Genomic DNA, 6,965 nt, shown 5'->3' on the forward strand with positions numbered 1-6,965 from the left:
AAGATAATTTCTCCCTTCGGTCTCAATGCAAAGTCTGATCCATTCTTGTCATTATTGTGTTTTTGCTATTCATTGTAAATAATGTTTTGTAGGTCTATGTAGCCAAATTGTATATATGATCTTATGTTATGCTTTTTTTTAGATGTTCTATTTATCTCTATAAATCAACCAATGAAATCAAGTGGCACCCGGTCGTGATTACAGACACCTGTGTGTGTAGTTTCAAACTGAATAAACTAGGGACAGGCAGTGTATGTCATTATACCCTGATGAAGACAGCTTGGCTGTACAAACGTTTATTATCAAATGATCTGAGCTCCTAGAATGTGCATCTCTCCTTTTCTTTTCTTTTCCAAGTGTTCTACTTCGCTAGCCAGCACCTCGCCTAAACAGGTGTTCTACTCTGCTAGCCAGCACCTCTCCTAAACAGGTGTTCTACTACGCTAGCCAGCACCTCTCCTAAACAGGTGTTCTACTCCTCTAGCCAGCACCTCTCCTAAACAGGTGTTCTACTACGCTAGCCAGCACCTCTCCTAAACAGGTGTTCTACTCCCCTAGCCAGCACCTCTCCTAAACAGGTGTTCTACTCCCCTAGCCAGCACCTCTCCTAAACAGGTGTTCTACTCCGCTAGCCAGCACCTCTCCTAAACAGGTGTTCTACTCCGCTAGCCAGCACCTCTCCTAAACAGGTGTTCTACTCCCCTAGCCAGCACCTCTCCTAAACAGGTGTTCTACTCCCCTAGCCAGCACCTCTCCTAAACAGGTGTTCTACTCCTCTAGCCAGCACCTCTCCTAAACAGGTGTTCTACTCCCCTAGCCAGCACCTCTCCTAAACAGGTGTTCTACTCTGCTAGCCAGCACCTCTCCTAAACAGGTGTTCTACTCTGCTAGCCAGCACCTCTCCTAAACAGGTGTTCTACTCCGCTATCCAGCACCTCTCCTAAACAGGTGTTCTACTCTGCTAGCCAGCACCTCTCCTAAACAGGTGTTCTACTCCGCTAGCCAGCACCTCGCCTAAACAGGTGTTCAACTCCGCTAGCCAGCACCTCTCCTAAACAGGTGTTCTACTCTGCTAGCCAGCACCTCTCCTAAACAGGTGTTCTACTCTGCTAGCCAGCACCTCTCCTAAACAGGTGTTCTACTCCTCTAGCCAGCACCTCTCCTAAACAGGTGTTCTACTCTGCTAGCCAGCACCTCTCCTAAACAGGTGTTCTACTCCCCTAGCCAGCACCTCTCCTAAACAGGTGTTCTACTCCCCTAGCCAGCACCTCTCCTAAACAGGTGTTCTACTCCGCTAGCCAGCACCTCTCCTAAACAGGTGTTCTACTCTGCTAGCCAGCACCTCTCCTAAACAGGTGTTCTACTCTGCTAGCCAGCACCTCTCCTAAACAGGTGTTCTACTCCCCTAGCCAGCACCTCTCCTAAACAGGTGTTCTACTCCCCTAGCCAGCACCTCTCCTAAACAGGTGTTCTACTCCCCTAGCCAGCACCTCTCCTAAACAGGTGTTCTACTCCCCTAGCCAGCACCTCTCCTAAACAGGTGTTCTACTCCGCTAGCCAGCACCTCTCCTAAACAGGTGTTCTACTCCGCTAGCCAGCACCTCTCCTAAACAGGTGTTCTACTCCGCTAGCCAGCACCTCTCCTAAACAGGTGTTCTACTCCTCTAGCCAGCACCTCTCCTAAACAGGTGTTCTACTCCTCTAGCCAGCACCTCTCCTAAACAGGTGTTCTACTCTGCTAGCCAGCACCTCTCCTAAACAGGTGTTCTACTCCCCTAGCCAGCACCTCTCCTAAACAGGTGTTCTACTCCGCTAGCCAGCACCTCTCCTAAACAGGTGTTCTACTCTGCTAGCCAGCACCTCTCCTAAACAGGTGTTCTACTCTGCTAGCCAGCACCTCTCCTAAACAGGTGTTCTACTCCCCTAGCCAGCACCTCTCCTAAACAGGTGTTCTACTCCCCTAGCCAGCACCTCTCCTAAACAGGTGTTCTACTCCCCTAGCCAGCACCTCTCCTAAACAGGTGTTCTACTCCCCTAGCCAGCACCTCTCCTAAACAGGTGTTCTACTCCGCTAGCCAGCACCTCTCCTAAACAGGTGTTCTACTCCGCTAGCCAGCACCTCTCCTAAACAGGTGTTCTACTCCGCTAGCCAGCACCTCTCCTAAACAGGTGTTCTACTCCTCTAGCCAGCACCTCTCCTAAACAGGTGTTCTACTCCTCTAGCCAGCACCTCTCCTAAACAGGTGTTCTACTCTGCTAGCCAGCACCTCTCCTAAACAGGTGTTCTACTCCGCTAGCCAGCACCTCTCCTAAACAGGTGTTCTACTCCGCTAGCCAGCACCTCTCCTAAACAGGTGTTCTACTCTGCTAGCCAGCACCTCTCCTAAACAGGTGTTCTACTCTGCTAGCCAGCACCTCTCCTAAACAGGTGTTCTACTCCCCTAGCCAGCACCTCTCCTAAACAGGTGTTCTACTCCGCTAGCCAGCACCTCTCCTAAACAGGTGTTCTACTCTGCTAGCCAGCACCTCTCCTAAACAGGTGTTCTACTCTGCTAGCCAGCACCTCTCCTAAACAGGTGTTCTACTCCCCTAGCCAGCACCTCTCCTAAACAGGTGTTCTACTCCCCTAGCCAGCACCTCTCCTAAACAGGTGTTCTACTCCCCTAGCCAGCACCTCTCCTAAACAGGTGTTCTACTCCCCTAGCCAGCACCTCTCCTAAACAGGTGTTCTACTCCGCTAGCCAGCACCTCTCCTAAACAGGTGTTCTACTCCGCTAGCCAGCACCTCTCCTAAACAGGTGTTCTACTCCGCTAGCCAGCACCTCTCCTAAACAGGTGTTCTACTCCTCTAGCCAGCACCTCTCCTAAACAGGTGTTCTACTCCTCTAGCCAGCACCTCTCCTAAACAGGTGTTCTACTCTGCTAGCCAGCACCTCTCCTAAACAGGTGTTCTACTCCGCTAGCCAGCACCTCTCCTAAACAGGTGTTCTACTCCGCTAGCCAGCACCTCTCCTAAACAGGTGTTCTACTCTGCTAGCCAGCACCTCTCCTAAACAGGTGTTCTACTCCTCTAGCCAGCACCTCTCCTAAACAGGTGTTCTACTCCGCTAGCCAGCACCTCTCCTAAACAGGTGTTCTACTCTGCTAGCCAGCACCTCTCCTAAACAGGTGTTCTACTCTGCTAGCCAGCACCTCTCCTAAACAGGTGTTCTACTCCTCTAGCCAGCACCTCTCCTAAACAGGTGTTCTACTCCGCTAGCCAGCACCTCTCCTAAACAGGTGTTCTACTCCGCTAGCCAGCACCTCTCCTAAACAGGTGTTCTACTCTGCTAGCCAGCACCTCTCCTAAACAGGTGTTCTACTCCGCTAGCCAGCACCTCTCCTAAACAGGTGTTCTACTCTGCTAGCCAGCACCTCTCCTAAACAGGTGTTCTACTCCGCTAGCCAGCACCTCTCCTAAACAGGTGTTCTACTCTGCTAGCCAGCACCTCTCCTAAACAGGTGTTCTACTCCGCTATCCAGCACCTCTCCTAAACAGGTGTTCTACTCTGCTAGCCAGCACCTCTCCTAAACAGGTGTTCTACTCCGCTAGCCAGCACCTCGCCTAAACAGGTGTTCAACTCCGCTAGCCAGCACCTCTCCTAAACAGGTGTTCTACTCTGCTAGCCAGCACCTCTCCTAAACAGGTGTTCTACTCTGCTAGCCAGCACCTCTCCTAAACAGGTGTTCTACTCCTCTAGCCAGCACCTCTCCTAAACAGGTGTTCTACTCTGCTAGCCAGCACCTCTCCTAAACAGGTGTTCTACTCTGCTAGCCAGCACCTCTCCTAAACAGGTGTTCTACTCCGCTAGCCAGCACCTCTCCTAAACAGGTGTTCTACTCTGCTAGCCAGCACCTCTCCTAAACAGGTGTTCTACTCTGCTAGCCAGCACCTCTCCTAAACAGGTGTTCTACTCTGCTAGCACCTCTCCTAAACAGGTGTTCTACTCTGCTAGCCAGCACCTCTCCTAAACAGGTGTTCTACTCTGCTAGCCAGCACCTCTCCTAAACAGGTGTTCTACTCCGCTAGCCAGCACCTCTCCTAAACAGGTGTTCTACTCTGCTAGCCAGCACCTCTCCTAAACAGGTGTTCTACTCTGCTAGCCAGCACCTCGCCTAAACAGGTGTGTGTTTCTTTCGCCTTCATGATGTCTAAATAAACATAATATGTAACAGCTTGGGTGAGTACCATGAGTACTGCTGCAGCTATTGCTTTTATTCTTCCCATATAATCAGGGACTGGTTTAGACCTGGGACACCAGGTGAGTGCAATTAACTACCAAGTATAGAAAATGAAAGTGTTGTGGGCCTCCAGGACCATAACTGAATAGCCCTACTATACTGTGTACACTATATAAATATCTAAAACTTAGCATCTTAATCCTCCTCAACTATCTTCAGTTCTTTGAAACCTGATGACTGTGTGTGACTAACTCTGTCCTTCACATGGGGCCCCTGGCTGTATTGAGTCTGTTTGAGCAATCGTATTTCAACCAACAAATTGAGTCAGACACATAAATATATGCACCAGGAGGAGGGAGACGCTGATTCTCCCAGACAGGGGCTGCGTCAGAGAGGGGTGAAAAGCAGCGGCAGGTCCTCACATCTCCCTGGGACTTCCAGGCTGAGGCTGACATGGGAGGCCTGGTCCTCCTGAGTGCGTCAACAGCATCAGGATGGGAACTTTGTTATTACATCAAACAAATCAGGCCTTCACTGGAAATAACAATGTGTTCTTTAAAGGTCCAGTGCAGTCAAAATCTTGATTTCCCTGTGTTTTTACATATAATTACACAATATGAGGTTGGAATAATACTGTGAAATTGTGAAATATATGATAATGCCCTGAGCTGTTTGAAAAGCGCCTGGAATTTCAGCCTGTTTTGGTGGGATGGGGTTTTGGCCTGCCTGGTGACATCATCAGGCGGTAAATTAGTTAATAGACCAATAAGAGAATTCCAAACCTCTCTGCCAATAACAGCTAGTTTTCAGTTTCCCCTTCCCCATTCAGACCACAGAAAGTCCTAGCAATATTCTTGCTTGAGAGATTGCTTTTTGCTAAGAAGCTATTTTTGTTTCTTTTTTTACCATTTTAAATTAAAACAACCACAGTAGCTAGGTTTCCATCTAATTCGCAAAAGATTTATGTGAATATTCTATAATCTGAATAAAGAAAATATGCAAACTTTCTCACCAGTGGTGTGTTTCCACCAAATGGACTTGTTGCAGATACAAATCTGTGAGTGACGAAATAATGCACACCAAATTGACTTTTTTGATATTGAGATAAAAACGGCTGCATTGGAACTTTAATAACTGACCTGCCTGGCTAAATAAAGGTTAAATATATAAAATAAAGAGAACGGAAGGACAGACACCAGCAGAGGAAGAACCTGCTGACACGGATTCTGTCCTAACATGGACACCGTAGACAAGGCTCTGAGACTGAGAATGTCCTAACATGGACACCGTAGACAAGGCTCTGAGACTGAGAATGTCCTAACATGGACACCGTAGACAAGGCTCTGAGACTGAGACTGTCCTAACATGGACACCGTAGACAAGGCTCTGAGACTGAGACTGTCCTAACATGGACACCGTAGACAAGGCTCTGAGACTGAGAATGTCCTAACATGGACACCGTAGACAAGGCTCTGAGACTGAGACTGTCCTAACATGGACACCGTAGAAAAGGCTCTGAGACTGAGACTGTCCTAACATGGACACCGTAGAAAAGGCTCTGAGACTGAGACTGTCCTAATATGGACACCTTAGAAATGGTTTTGAGACTGAGGATGTCCTAATATGGACACCGTAGATTGATGATGAACGCTGCTAGGGCTTTCAAACGCTTTCACCCTACAGACTCACATCACACCAAGGTAAGCCTAGCCACTGGTCTTACCTAACAGGGCATCATGTTGTACCCACTGACTAACCATCTGCATATGTAACCGATGTGAAATGGCTAGTTAGTTAGCGGTGGTGCGCGCTAATAGCATTTCAATCAGTGACGTCACTCGCTCTGAGACCTGAAGTGGTTGTTCCCCTTGCAACGCGGCTTTTGTGGCGCGATGGGTAACGATGCTTCGTGGTTGTCAGTTGTTGATGTGTGCAAGGGTCCCTGGTTCGAGCCCAGGTTGGGGCGAAGAGAGGGACGGAACCTACACTGTTACACATATTAATAATAATAATAACTTATTGAACTTTTATAGGTCCTTCATTACCATCTAAAAGCGCTTTAAGCAAGGAGAAAAAAAGTCATGCAAATTTGAAAAACAAAAACAAATAGTTCAATAACTGGACATGTTAGGTTTGATAAAAATTCAAGAAATGAAGTAAAAGATCAAATTGATCAACTGCAGATATTTTAACAAATGTGATGGTCATAACGTACTTTAAAAAAATACTTGAATATTTGTTTGCATGAAAGCACACAACAGCACATGCCACTGAAATATGAATATACTCTAATTAGCTTTTCTTGGTACAGGGGGAGAGACATTATGTACTATCACCTTCTAAAACGTACTTCTCTTCATTCACTCTACATTTGCTTATACACACACGCACTTACAGAAGTGTTGGCACAGTAGACAGAGTATCTGGGCACATTGGGCACATGTTCAGAGCACACGGAGGGTGACTAATGCATTGATGAGTCACTTTTCCCACAGCATAGCTTTACGTTGTCCTCTCCTCACATAGTACGAACACCACGGCAGCACAGCCACCGTCAGCCACCCCTGGTGCACTGACCTATACAAAATGGTGGCAGACCAGAGCGTCTTGGCCAACCAACCAGTCCTAATGCCAGAATGGACATGGAGCGCCCTGAGGCTCTGTGTACCCCACTGAGGTCACTTCCTCCCTGGCTGACTCCAGTGTAGCGCTGCAGCCTCAGCTGCCCAGGGTTCCAGACATGG

Source organism: Salmo trutta, chromosome 7 (assembly GCF_901001165.1).
Source record: "Salmo trutta chromosome 7, fSalTru1.1, whole genome shotgun sequence".
NCBI classification, from domain to species: Eukaryota; Metazoa; Chordata; class Actinopteri; order Salmoniformes; family Salmonidae; genus Salmo; species Salmo trutta.